The sequence below is a fragment of the Mirounga leonina genome, unplaced genomic scaffold, assembly GCF_011800145.1.
Source record: "Mirounga leonina isolate KUSES-001 unplaced genomic scaffold, KU_Mleo_1.0 Mir_180, whole genome shotgun sequence".
In the NCBI taxonomy this organism is placed as follows: domain Eukaryota; kingdom Metazoa; phylum Chordata; class Mammalia; order Carnivora; family Phocidae; genus Mirounga; species Mirounga leonina.
Window position 1 is genome coordinate 3730466 of NW_023270469.1, and position 13773 is coordinate 3744238.

At 60.0% G+C, this 13773-nt stretch overlaps 1 protein-coding gene and 2 long non-coding RNA genes across 7 annotated transcripts in view; 1 reads left to right on the forward strand and 2 right to left on the reverse strand.

Annotated features, from left to right (window-relative positions):
* LOC118023499 overlaps nt 1-3364 on the forward strand; it is a 3612-nt gene extending 248 nt beyond the window's left edge. Inside the window, exons 2-3 of the long non-coding RNA XR_004682830.1 lie at nt 1232-1649; nt 3290-3364. This is a non-coding gene — a long non-coding RNA (uncharacterized LOC118023499). The remainder of the gene's footprint in view (nt 1-1231; nt 1650-3289) is intronic.
* Nucleotides 1-13773, reverse strand: part of GSE1 (Gse1 coiled-coil protein) — a 398855-nt gene that overhangs the window by 353626 nt on the left and 31456 nt on the right. The gene's annotated exons all lie outside the window — the stretch shown is intronic.
* On the reverse strand, nt 2938-7769 carry LOC118023497. The gene is made up of 2 exons (XR_004682828.1): nt 7408-7769; nt 2938-3152 (listed from the first exon to the last, which is right to left on the reverse strand). It is a non-coding gene; the product is annotated as an uncharacterized LOC118023497 (long non-coding RNA).

The following is a 13773-nucleotide window of genomic DNA, read 5'->3' on the forward strand; positions in this document are numbered from 1 at the left end:
TGGATGGATGGATGGATGGATGGATGGATGGATGGATGGATGGATGGGAAGGACTCAGGTAAGACAGATCTATAAATGCCTGGAAGAAGGAAGGAAAGGCAGACAGATGGACGATGGATGCATGCAAGCATGGATGATGGAAGGAGAAATGGATGGATGGGTGGGCGAAAAATGGATGGAGGGAGCCAGAGAGGGAGGAGGGAAGGGTAGACGAGCAGGCAGGCAGGCAACTGGGTAAGGAGAATGAGCACTGCCTGTGTTACTTACTCCTTCACGGGTCCCCCCCTCGGCTTTCTGATCAGATGAAGAACCCCACAGAGGAGTCTCCCCCACCCTCACTGCCAAGGGCTGCCGCTGCTCTAAGCAGAGGGAAGGGGTGGTATCTTCTTAGCGCTCCGTCCACACAAACCCCCACGTCCCTCCCACTGGGGGCATCAGGACCAGCCCCACAGGCAGTGTGGTGAGGCTGCGTACCGACTCATTTCCTAGCAGGGGACACTCACAGAGCCCCTGCTACATACAGAGGCCCCTCCTTGGAGATTCCACACAGCCTGAACTCCAAAACAGTGCCAGGCAGCAGACTGTTCCCTCACCTTATCAAGAGGGAAACTGAGGCCCAAAGATGGTTACCCAGAGTCACACAGGTGCAGGTGGCTGAGCCAGGATTCGAACCCAGGCAGCATGGCTCCAGAGCCCACATGCTTGGCCCCTCGGCTGCCCGTGGGCCCCAGGCTTGGTCGCCATGTCCCACCTGCCCGCTCCCTGGCATTTCCACTCTCCTCGTTCCTCGTCTTAATCCTACATAGGATTTCTTACTTCATGGTTTCCCTTCAATCAACTTACCTTCTTTGCTTAAATAAATTTGAAATGTATATGACGACCACAAAAGGAAAATCGGTATTAAGTAACATAAATAGAAGGTGACCCTAAAAACCCATACCATGAAAATGAAACAGTGCCGTTCAGTTTTAGCCAAATACTAATCCCAAAGAAGGCTCTGGGCCTGAGGCCTACTCTTATTAAAAAAAGAGAGATCAGCGAGTGTGGTAGTTTTAAAAAATACGTCCACAGATGCTCCGACACGCTTCACTCGGTGAAGAGGTGGAGCCCTTGAGTATGGGCCAGACTTAGTGATTCACTACCAATGAGGAGAAGAGGGCGGGAGTCACAGCTTGTGGCTTCTGAGACCACGTCATTACAGGCAAAGAGCTTCCTCCTGGTTCTCTCCTAGATCACTCACTCTGCAAAGCCAGCTGCTCAGCAGAGAGCCCCCTGTGGCAAGGCACTGAGCCCTCTTGCCACCAGCGAGCACTGGACCGAGGCCTCCAGCCACCGGTGTGAGGGAGCCATCTTGGCAGCTGGTCCTCCAGCCTCAGTGGAGCCTTCGGCTGAGACCACAGCCCCAGGCACCTCCCTGATTACAGTCTCAATGGAGACCTGGAGCCAGAATCACCCAGCCGAGCCACTCCCCACAGAGACTGTGAGACAAGAACTCTTTGTTGTTTGAAGCTGCAACATTCTGGGGTGTTTTGTTACACCGCGTGCGAGAGATAACTCACATAGCCAGTGAGAGAGAGGCATGTGAGATGGCAATTCCAAACCGAGACCTTCTTTCAAGTAGTCGGGAGGATGAAAACGCAACTGGAAGGGTAAGAAGTGAGCCCTGACAGGACTCAATGTACTCTTTGCTATTGTGAATATTATTAATTACGGTGCCTCTCCCGTCTGCTCCCCACCAAGCCGCCAGAGGGAGGGGGCTGCGTGAATCAGCTCATATCTTCCTGGGGAGCTTCCCCAAGAGATGCCCTTCCCACTCAGAGTGAACACCCAGCGCTCCACGTCCTCCAGCCCCTACTGACCACTCAGACCCCACCACCCCTGCCCCGCTCTCCCTCCTCCCTGCTCCTCATCCATTCCAGCCACACGGCCTCCTGCTTTGCCCATAAAACCCCAAACTCATTCCCACCTCTTCTGGGCTTCTGCACTGACAGTCCTTCTGGTCCCCTCTAACAGGACCCGCTCCTCCCTGGTCTGGCCCTCACTCCATTCAGCGCTTTGCTCGGAGGCCCCCTGACCACAGTATCTCCCAGTCAGTCCCCACGAGGCCCTGTTCCCTGCTTCCGACCCTCACTGGCTTCACGGCTACGCACAGCACTGACCTCCACGTGACACCACGGTGCATACTTACTCCCTCGTCACTGCCTGCTGCTCTGCAGAAGGGAATCTCGACTGGGGCTGGGCTGGGTCCCTGTGGCTCGCAGCTCCCCCTCCCCTACTCAGAGCAGGGCCCGCACATAGTAGGTGCTCAGTGAGCCTCTGCGGAATGAATGCTAAAGCCTCCCCATCCTGCCATATCGCGTGGCATCCAGGAAACCAGGGAGTCAGACTCGAACTGAACGAAGTTCTAAACCCGACCTGGAACAGACCACGCTAATTTGTAGAGCCTCGAGCTAAACCCAAATATAAAAATGCTTCTCGGCTGCCAACCAGACCGAGGTTTTTTTTTTTTTTTTTAATGAGTTTGGCTCCAGGAATCTCTCCTCTATGTTCCTAAACCTCATCTTCCCTCGCTTCTCCCCTTCTCCCTGTTCTCCATGCTCGATGCCCTCACCAGCACAGAGATTCCTCCCAGGGCTCTCTGCTCCTTTGTTCTCCCCACGGCATCGAAGGGTGCCTCCCCCCAACCCGATGCAGGAACCTTGGTGGGGGCCCCGCCTCCGCCAGCCTTTGAGAGGTGCCAGGCGTTGCCCTGGGAAGCTGAGGGAAGGAGGTCTTTGCTCCAGAACATCTTAACAATGGTCCTGAGAATGGGTACAGGGTTTCCATCAGGGATGATGAGAAAGTTCTAGAATGAAATGGGCATGGCCCTGAGGGTTGCATAACAGCATGGAGGTACTTAACACCACTGGACTATACCCTGGAAAATGGTTACAGTGATAAATTTTACATTGTGTTTGTTTAATGTTCATTTTTTTACACAACAAAAAAAGTGTTAAAAAAAAATGGTGCTGGCCCCATTTGGCATCATCAAGTTCAGGAGTCCGAAGAACTTAAAACTGACAGTGATGCTAGGTTTGAAGACACTTTTCTGCATTTCTCTGAGATAGAACAGATAGCTTTGATTCCTGCCTGGCCGGCAAACCGACTTCTTCCTACGACAACGAAGAAAACAATCAAAATCAACCTGGTAACAGTGCCCACCGAAACATCCCACAAACGTGCTTCTGTGGTGGACGGTATACAGCTTAATGTTTTTTATTTTCCTCTTTCGTATGCAAAATTAAAATAGAGAGAAAAGAAGAAATGTCACTGTAAGCACGGAGCCCGGGGGTGAATCCGGTGAATCTGGTGAGTCCACCGGCCGGGAAGGCGCGCTGAGCCGGAGGGGCCGCCCCCAGGAAGGAGACCAGTGAGACAGAAAATAAATAAACAAAAGCTTCCCAACTTCGGACAGAGGGTTTGCAACGCGGACGGTCCTCCGTCGGCAGGCCACGCGGCGAGCCTCAGATGTATTTGTAATTGGGCCACGGTTTTCGGCTTCCCGGCTACATGTGTGTTTGAGGAGGTGCTCGACTTGGTCACAACGTCCAAGCTGCCTGATCTGACAGCCGTTGGCGCATGGCTACTGGAAGGGGGAGCCAGCTGTTTGGAAAAATAGGTCTAACTGCCGCCCCCCCCCCCCCCCCCCCCGGCCAACCAGCAACGTCTTTCCCGGATCTAAAGCTGCCCGTGGGCCAGTTTCAACCACTGAGGGTGTCCTGGAGAGCGTCGAACCCCCCATCGTGCGCCTCCAGCTCCACCTGTGGTCCTGCCAGCCACTTGGCCAATTCACTGGCAGACGGGGCCAGCCCGGAGTTGGGGAGTCCTGCTCTGGCCCCCACTCAGGGGCTGGGCGCGGCAGACTGAGGTTCTGGACCAATCTGGCCCCGAGCGTCCGATGGAGGAAGAGGCTGGGGCCTCCACCCTGAAGTGCCTGAGGCTGCTGCACCTGGGGCCTCAGGCGGGGCAGGGGGGCAATGGAGGGCCGGGCAGGTGCCTGCCAGCAGGGGTGCAGCTCCGAGGAAGGGAGCTGTGGACCCGGACTGCTGTCCTCTCCCCTCTCCCAGGCACCCCCAGGAGACCCGTGGCTGCCCCGTGGCCTGGTGGGCATAGGCCTCCCCCGCCCTCCCTGAGGCTGGCCCAGCCAGATAGGGGTGACCCTGGGGGAGAAGGGCCGGGCCAGCAGCTGAGTCAGCTCCCGCCAGGTCAAGCAGAGAGCTGACCTCCCCACCCAGAGGCGGGAAAACGCCCGTCTCCAACCAGGGCCTGCCCAGCCCAGGCAAGGAGCCCGAGTGCCATCAGCAGCCCCTGCAACGGTCCCAGGAGGCTGGACGCCATGCCCCCCGCCCCCACCCGCCTGCAAGGCGCTCCTCTCTGGACTTGCGTTAGTTACAGCGCTGGCTGCTATTTTAAATCCCCGGCTTGTTTAGGAAGCCCCGGCAGAGAGGGCTGAGCAGGCTGAGCCCGAGGGGATGCGGGCTAGGGGGCAGCCCCGGCTGGGGGTCTGGGGCCTGCTGCCATTTGAACAGGGACCAATTAATCCCTGCGGGGGCGTGGGGCATGTGGCTCGCCCTGTACAGAAGCTGTGTGTGTGTGTGTGTGTGTGTGTCGGGGGCGGGGTGGGGGGCGTTCAGTAGCCTGCAGCTGACCTCCCCAGCAAACGAGCCACAGAGTGGGCTCCTCGTGGGTGACCAGGCTCCGCCCCTCCCCCCCAGCAGGGACAGCTGCAGGCTGCCCCGGCCTCCCCTGGCCTCCCCTGGCCTCCCTGCCTAAAGCAGGGGCTGAGCCACTTGACCTTGGAGGGCTGGTCTACTCCAGGATTTTACGGTTGGGGGCCTGGTTTTCCCAGCCACCATGTCTCAGAGCGAGGACAGCCCAGAGGACGTGGAGTGGCCACAAAGGCTTGGCTGTTCTCCCATGTGCCTCGCTGGGCTGGGGAGGAGAGAGGGGGGCTGCAGTGGGGGCACAGGCGGGGTGGGGGCGGGGCGGGAGGAGGCTGGAAGGAGCCAGGGAGCAGGGAGGACGTTTTGGGAAGACTTCCTGAGGAAAGGGGTGGGGAGAGACCCAGAGACACAGAGAGAGACACGGAAGCACAGAGAGACGTGGAGAGACAGAGACCGAGAGACACATACTGAGAGAGGAACAGAAGGGAGAGAGACACCCAGAGACAGAGACAAAGAGAACGGGAGAAGGCGCACAGCGCGGCCACGGGAGAAGGCGCGAGAAGGCCGACATGTGTGTGGTGAGGCTGAAGTTCAAAAAGGAGGGGAAGAGGTGGTTTGACGACCAAAGTCATTGAAAAATTTTTGGCTCAGCTGCCCCGAGGCTCCTGGCTGCGGGCCCGGCTCCGCGCTGAACTTAAACAAACCCCTGCAGCAGCCATCTGCTTGGTTTTAAAATAAATCCAACAGTCTGCTGAGCCGGGTGATCGAGTTTCCATCTGTGCCTCCGCTCGCTCGCCGGCCTGGAGCCGCGCTTGCCTCTCCCAGCCAAGCCTCCTGGCAACATGTGGGCCGGTAATTCCTCCAGGAGCAGGGGAAACCGGACCCCCGCCCGCCCGGGCCTAACTGAAACCGAGTGCTATTTTTACAGCCACCCACGGCAGAGGGAGGACCGAAGCGCGCTCTGAACACCCAGGCACGGGGCTGTGCTGAGCGGCTTCGGCCCACGGGGTCCCCCCCTCTGCCCTGAGAGAACGGGCTGAGGGGCCGAGCAGGGGGTGCTGGGCCCCCAGGGACAGGATGATGCTCCCGCGTCTGGGCAGCTGCGGCTTCCTGGGGGTGGCGCCCGCCCGGGGCCCACCGGGAGCAGCCCAAAATAGCAGCGGGGACTCCCCCCCCTTCCCTCAGGCTGGGGTCACCCTGGAAAGTGCTGCCCATCTGTCCCTAAGTCCAGGAGACCAGGGGAGCCTGCCTTCCCCAGCCCAGGCCGGAAACAAAGAAGGAGAAACACCAGCCCAGCAGGGTTCAGTGACCCCATCTGCGCAATGGGCATAAAGCAGCCCTCCTGGTGGTGTCGGGGGAGCAAAGATGGGGGCCCACGATCCTGGGGCTGCAGCTGGCACATGGGGCCTTTATACGCGATTTTAGGAAACACAGAAAAGAGAGAAAGGACCACAGGAAAAGGGTCAGGGTCCCCCACCCTACTCTGAAGGACAGGATCCGAGATGGTGAACGGGGCCCTGGCTGCCAGCTAAGCAGGCTGGGGTCTCTGTCCCCAGCCAGATGCCTCCATTCCACGATCAGACTGCCCTCTGATCCTGCCAGAGGTTCCCTGGTGCCGGCAGGGAGGTGTGTGGGTGAGGAGGGACCCCAATCTTACTCACCCCTCAACACATGAACCATGGCAGGCCAGGACGGGGAGTCCACAGGCCTAGACCCAGGGCCACCTCTCCCACAGTGTGTGGCTTTGGGCAAGTTGTGCTCCCTCTGAGCCTGGGATCCGCCTGTCCCCTCCCCTCCATCAAAACAGGGGGCGGCAGCGGAGTGGATGGCTTGGGGACCACAGCCGTTCCGAGGGATGGCCAGGCTTCTGCACCCGCAAGCTTCCCCTGGACTGCCTCGCCAATGCTTCTCTCCTCAGCCCCCAATGCAGCCCAGAAATGAAGACAAGCGGGTTCCGACAGGCACAGCACGCCCTCCTTGTCAGGTACACTCTCGGCTTCCCACCTCCCCCCACCCCATCCTCTCCAGGCGCAGGCTCTGTGGACCGCCGCTGGTCCAAGTGTCCTGCCACACTTCATACCCTCCTGGCCACCTGTGCGGTCGGAGTCTCCTCTCCCCCATTTTCCGGGTGGGGAAACTGAGGCAGAGAACGGTCGAGTCAATTGCTCAAAGGTTACCCCAGGATAACAACGGTGCAGACCTAGCCCCCTCTAATGCCACACTATCAACCATCCTGCCCCCCTCCCTTCTCCACGGGCGGGTGGTCCTCTCTCCGCCCCGCCAGGCCAGCTCTGGCTGCTCATCAACCCAATCAGCCTTTGTCGAGACCCACACAAAGGTCAGGCACACGGCTTCCCATAGGCCACCCCGCTCATTCCCCAAGAACACCCAAAGAAGGGATGCTGCAAACCCACTTTGCAGCTGGGGACACTGCAGTCCAGTACGTGGCCCAGAGCCAGACGGGCAGCAAGGGGCAGGGCGGGGACGTGAGCAGTGGGCACTCTGGCCTGGGCTGCGCCGGCTCAGTGCCCCTACTCGCCCCCTGCCCCCAGAAGCCAGGCCTGGGCCGGGAGGGGAGGGCGCATGCAGGGAGGGAAGGGGCCACGGGGGCTGCCCTCCTCCCCCTGCCGCACCCCTGCCCTTCCTGTCCTCCCCCCACGGCCCCCGACATCCCCCTCATGCATTCAACAAACAGACCGCGCACCTACTGCGTGCTGCCCCAAGGCCAGCCCCACCGAGGCCCCAAGGCTGCAGGAAAGACGCTCCCATCTCTGGCAGCAGGTGCAGTAAGAGGGAGCATGCCAGCGCCGGGGGCGGGGGGCAAGGGCAAGGTCCAACAGGAGCGTGCACTGCTGTCCCACATGCTGGGGGCTTGAACGACAGAAACCCGTTCCCTCGGTTTGGAGAGGTCGGAGATCCCGCTCCTTCCGCAGGCTCTGGGGTGGATCCTCCCTGCCTCTTCTAGCTCCTGGCGTGCCCTGGCTGGCCGTGGCATCACCACACCCCCGCCACCGTCCTCACGTGGCCCTGTGTGTGCACGTGTCTCCCTCTTCCTGCAGGGACAGTGGCTGGGGGACTCAGGGCCATCCTACGCCAGGGCGGCCTCCTCGGTACTCGACCGTGTCCGCAGAGGCCTTCTTCCCAAATAAGGCCACGCTCACGGGTTCGGTGGACGTGAACCTCGGGGGACCCTTCAGCCCAGGATAGTCCGATTCCCTGCAGTGCGGCCACCTGGGCACATCTCCCCGGGAGAAGAGAAGCCGCCTCTGTGGAGACGGGCCCAGCAGGCATTCCACTCACCGAACCCAATACTTGGATGATGTCAATCTTTTTTTCCGTCTCTGGACTCCAAACAGCCAGACCCTATTATGGGATATTATGTACCCAGAGGAAGGGCGCCAGTGCCGGCCCCCGGCCTGGCAAGAGACGCCCTAGGATGGCCTCCGCCTCGCTTAGCAGCGCTCGCTCGCTCGCTCGTGGAACCAGTCACAGAAAATCTCTGTGGGGACGACCAAGGCCTCCGTTCCCACACCACTGACTCAGCGCATCTGTCAGCAGCCTGCCCGACCTCTACCCTCAGGGCCTGTGAGTCTGAGCTGCCTGCAGGCGCCGGCCCCCTGCCCCCGGCCCAGGGCCTCCTCCGAGGCTCCCGGCTCCCGTGAGAACGGCAGCGCCGCGTCTGAGCCCGGAGGACGGCCTTCAAGGTCGCCCCCGCAAGCGTGCCGCTGGGAGTGGGAGCCCAGGCTGCGCCGGCCTGGCTGACTGGGGCACTCGGGGCTACCAGGACGCTTCCGGACAGGTGCTGTTCAAGGACGAACACGCACAAAGTGCACAGACAGGTTCTCCGCGCGGCTGTCTATTTATCTGAGAGAGAGAGAGAGCGAGCACGCGAGGGAGGGCAGACGGAAAAGGAGAGAGACCGCCAAGCAGACTCCCCACTGAGCGTGGAGCGTGAAATCAAGAGCCGGGCGCTTAACGGACTGAGCCGCCCAGGCATCCCGCCCCCCCGGCCCCCCGGCCCCCCAGCCCCGGCTCATCTTATTAAATGTGAGGGAGGCAGTTCTCCCGCTTCCGAGCTGCACTCCCATGTCCTGCTGCCACCATCTGTGAAATGGGGTGGCAACGGCTGCAGCCGGTGTGCACGCCCTCTGTGGGCGGCCCCTTCTTACCCCACGTGGAGCTGGTACTACCATCAAGCCTGGCGAGACCAGGGGTGGCACAGGGCAGCGAGGATGCAAGCGTCCGAAGCAGACGCTCTGGCCTCTGGTATCGAGGACCCAAGAGGCAGGCGTGGGGTGGCTTGTCCAAGGCCTCACAGCTCCCATGAGCTGGAGCCGGGTGCTGGCCCAGGCCTCTGCCCAGCCCCCTTGCTGCCCCTTGGGGCAGAGCATCTCAGGCACTGCCTCCTTCCCAGCAGCTAATGGGACCTGCGGACTCTGGGGGCTCATGGCAACGGGGAGCCCGAAGGCTCTGTGCCCCACGGCGCCAGGGTCGCTTGAAACACAACCTGTTGAATGGCTTCCATTTGGTGGAGGATGCCTGACAGGAGCTGAACTATGTCCCCCAAATTCCTACGGTGAATTCCTAACCCCCAGCACCTCCAAATGTGATCCTATTTGGAAACAGGGCCTTCAAAGAGGTGCTGAAGTTAAAATGAGGCCATTAGGGTAGGCCCTGATCCATCGTGACTGCGGTCCTTCTAAGCCGTTGGGACACAGATACGGAGGGAGGACTGTGTGAGGACACGGGGAGAAGGTGGCGCCTGCAGGCCCAGGAGAGAGGCCTCAGGGCACAGCAGCCCTGCCCACGGCGGGGGCTTGTACCTCCAGCCTCCAGCAGTGCAAGAAAGATGCATCTCAGCTGTCGAAGCCCCCAGCCTGGGGCGCGGTTCAGGCCGTCCCTGAGAACTAGCCAGCCACCCCAAAGACAGCCGTGAGGGCACCCACCTCGTCACAGGGTGACAGCTGAAGATGCTCAGCAGCATATGAACAGGGGACGTCTGGGTTTTATTACCTTACTGTTGGACATTTAGAATATTCCCCCCCCCAATAAATAACGGTTAGGCGTCCCACTCTTGGTTTCAGCTCAGGTCATGATCTCACGGTGGTGAGATCGAGTCCCACATCGACCTCTGCACTGAGCATGGAGTCTGTCTGAGATTCTGCCCCTCCCCCTGCTCACATTCTCTCTCTCTAAAATAAATAAAATCTTAAAAAGAAAAAAAAAAGATGAGCCAGTGACAGGAGTAAAGTGTCTCAGGGAGAGAGTGGGCCCCATCACCTCCCGAACGCTTTCCAAACTCTCCTCCAGCCGGAACGTACGCAACACGCTTCCTCACAGGGGTAACAGAGACACGTATGCGGCTTTAGGATCCGCTGCTCTGTCATCCGCTTGAGGGCATTGGCGACTCTGTCCCCGAGTGAGCTCCACGGTGGTCAGTCCGAGCCACACCACGTTCCACGCAAGGGACACACGGCATTCTTCTTACCCATACCGGGCTGCTGGACGTTTAGAATTCCCCCCACGATGATAACAGTGCAAAGAGCATCCTTGCATTTCCATCCTTACAAGTTACTTCTTTGGATGCGTTTTCAGAAACGGGATGGTGGGTCCCACAGAGGCGTGTCTGTGAAGCCCTTGTTAGATACTAACAAACGGTTTGGGGGAAAGTGGTATGATTCAGATTCGTGCCGCCACTAGCAACAGGAATGAGCCTTAGTTAAGCAACATCATCAGCACTGGGTCTTACTGCTTTTCCAGGATTTTAATAGTTTTCACGTATATATTTTCCTATATACTTATTACTTGTGTTCTTTTTCATTTGAACTACTTGTCCAAACTCCCTCCCAACTTTTTTTTTTTTTTTTAATATAGCTAAACCCTGGAAGGGAGAAAGTTCAGAACTAGCCTCTGGTGGCCGACAGGTTCAGGACACCAATGGGTCACTTTTTGTGCCTGGTGCCTGATCCGTGGCAAGGGATAGGCTCTCCCCAGGGCCTTCCCAGCCTCAGCTGCTTCTACCGCTAGGGCAGGCCCTGCAGGCAACGTCTGGGCCGCCTGCCTGGGGCCCCTCATCCCCGCCTCAGGTCACGTGCTCTGGCTGTGCCCATGTGGCTCAGATATAGGGTTGCAGAATGTGGGCCAAGCAGCTGCAGGGACACCGCTTTGCCTTGCGTGACCTGTGGGCTGGCCCTGGAGAAGCAGGTGCTGCTGAAGCTGATTCTGGGACTCTGGGTTACTCCGGAGGCCATCTTCCTAATTTGGGGCATGTGAAGGTACCGGGGGAGAGGATGGGAGGGGGCAAATGCCAAGGGGAATGCATATGCCCTCCGGAGACCAAGAGAAAGGCAGAAAAAGCCAGGAACAGCAGATAGAATCTGGGCTTCCGTCACACTCAGAGTAACTGGGTGGGGGCGGAAGGCAGAGAAGCCAGGTGGCAAGCCACGGGCGGTTCAAAACGAGGACACTGGTGGTCTGGGCTCAAATCCTGATGCTGCCCTGACCAGCTCCAATGCCGTGGGCGGGTGTCCTCCCCCCTCGGGTCAAAGTTTCCTTATCTGTAAAATGGGATCATAGTGCCTATTAGGCAGGGCGGTCGTCAGAGGGAACAGGGCCCATCTGTGTGCAGCTCAGCAGGCCCGGGCCACAGTCCGTGCTCAGAAAACACAGACACACGGCAAGCCCAGAGGCCACCCTGCTCTTCTACAGCAGGCTCCAGCAAGCTGCAACCCACCCACCAGCTGAGTCAAGAACAGTTCTCATGTTTTTAAGGGAGTATTTGTTAAACAGGTAAGTAAAGAAAGGAAGAAGAATATGGGGCAGAAACCCAGAGACTGGCCCACAGAGCCGAAAACATTTACCATCTGGTCTTTTAAGAAGCAGCTTGCCGACTCCTGGTCTGGAGGCCCCCAAGTTTCCCGCGGAATTGTTTGAAAGGGGACAGGTGGCGTGTGGGGTGAGGACTCAGAGGAGTGAGTAGGGAAGACAGCAAGAAGTCAGCGTGCAAGCTAGGGCTGCCTCGAAGGACCTGTGTGCTCAGAGGTGCCGGGCCCGGGAGTAGGCACGTGCTTGGGTCTTCACGGTGGGACCGGCCAGAGGAAGGTGCTGTTGCCCACCCCCCTCCCCGGTGTGCATGGGAGCCTCTGCTGAGATGCTGCAGAACGAGGCCCCAGCCACGGGGTGTGGCCCCTCACCACTGGAGCTCAAGAACCCAGATCTGGAGGGAACACTGACATGTCGTGGGGTTGGACCCCAGGGAAACAGAGGCAAGACAGCATGATTCACCCAAAGTGCTGGTCAGTCAAGAATGAGAACCCAGGGGTCCCAACTCCCCAGCTGATACTCCATACTGCACATGGACTCTGGGGCGGGTCCCCACGGACGTGGGGAGCCGGAAACCTCCTGAATGTCCTGTGTCCCCAGCAACCCTAGTCAGACCCCCACCCACGGGGAGACTCCAGCCTGGACAGGGTGTTCCTTCAATGAGGGCCCCGGGATGAGGATGCAGGGATACCAGCCCTGTCCCTGCTACGCTTGGCAGAATCAGGCCTGTCCTTCCCCACCCCGGCCCCTCTGGAGAGCTGCCCCTGCTTCACACGCTGCCCGGAAAAGCCTCTGTCTTGGTTCATCACTGCATGCCCAGTAGAGCGTGGCCCGTGCTCAGCCCCGTGAGGTCAGCTGTAACTTGGCCCATGCCTCCCATTTCACAGATGAGAAAGCAGAGGCCGGGAAAGGGGCAGGGACGCATCTGAGGTCCCCCTCCTGGCTAGCGGCAGGGCTGCGACTGCACCCAGCCCAGTCTGGGTCCAAAGCTGGCTCCCTGGTTCCTGCCAGCCAGGCACCGTGAATGGGTTCGGTGGGGAGGAGAGCCTGTGAATGATCCTCAGGTCCTCAGGCCCCGCTGCCAGGGGACACCAGCCGCTCCCCGCTGGGCTGCCCACCTCAGAGGACAGGGCCTCATCTGTCTTGCTCACTGCCACCACCGGGGCCTGGCCCGTGCGCGGTGCTCGGCAGCAATCTGCCGAGGGCATCAGTGACGGAGGCTGGCTTGGCCAGCAGGCGGGGGACGCCCTGGAGACCTGTCCGGTGGGACATGGGAGGCTTGCCGGCAGAGGGTCTCCTGGGAGTGGCCCGGGTGGGGCTCTGGCTGAAGGGGCCGGGAGGGGCTGTGGTGGGGACGGTGCCTTCAGAGAGGGGAGTGGGCCCCTGGCCTCAATCCCACATTTTGCCTGAACGGGAAGAAAACAGGAGGAGGGAAGCAGCCTAGGGAGGCAAACTGCCCCCAGCCGCCAGCCTGTCCCCATCACCAAGAAGCCCGCGCCGGGCCCTGCCAGGAGCCGGGGCCAGCAGCAGGGCCTGGAGAATAAACATGTCACCGCGAGGCCGGCCCGCCGGACCGCTGGAGCCAAGAGCCGCCGGAGGCTGTAAACAGTCTCTCCTCTCTTGGCTGCGGCCCCTGGCCCACCTCTCTGCGCTGGGAATTAGCACTTTGCCTGCCATAAAGAAAGGGCAGGCCAGGGTGGGGGCGTCTGAGGAGGGGGCGGTGGGCAGGCAAGCTGGGCGGGCCCGGGGCCAGCACCTCCATCCTCGAGGCTTGGAAACTTCCCCCTTTCTGGAGGAGATTGTGAATGAATGAGCGTGGTAAGGACGCGGAGGCCCAGCTGAGGCAGAGGTGCGGCGGCAGGCGGAAGGGCAGGCAGAGGGGCAGGGGAAGGGGAGGCCCTTTCTCCGGGGCCCCTGGCTTTGGCCAAGGGAGGTAGATGCTTTCTCCAGCTTGCCCCGAGTCCACCTGGGGCTTTCAGCTAGTCACACAAGCCCCAGGATACAGCCACCGTCTGCCCCGGGACAGCCCCTGCTGCTGGTGCAAATCAGACTGACCTGCCGCCTTCATTTTGGTTGTACTTTCCAGAACCATGAGGCTCCTCGTATGGCAAATCTAGCCACGTCACTCCCAGCTGAAACCCTTCAATGGGACCCCCAGTCGTAGCCCTGCCCGCCTCCTCAGCCTCCTCTCCAGACACAGCCTCCCCACCACGGGCCTCCCTCCTGCCTCAGGGCCTCTGCACATGGA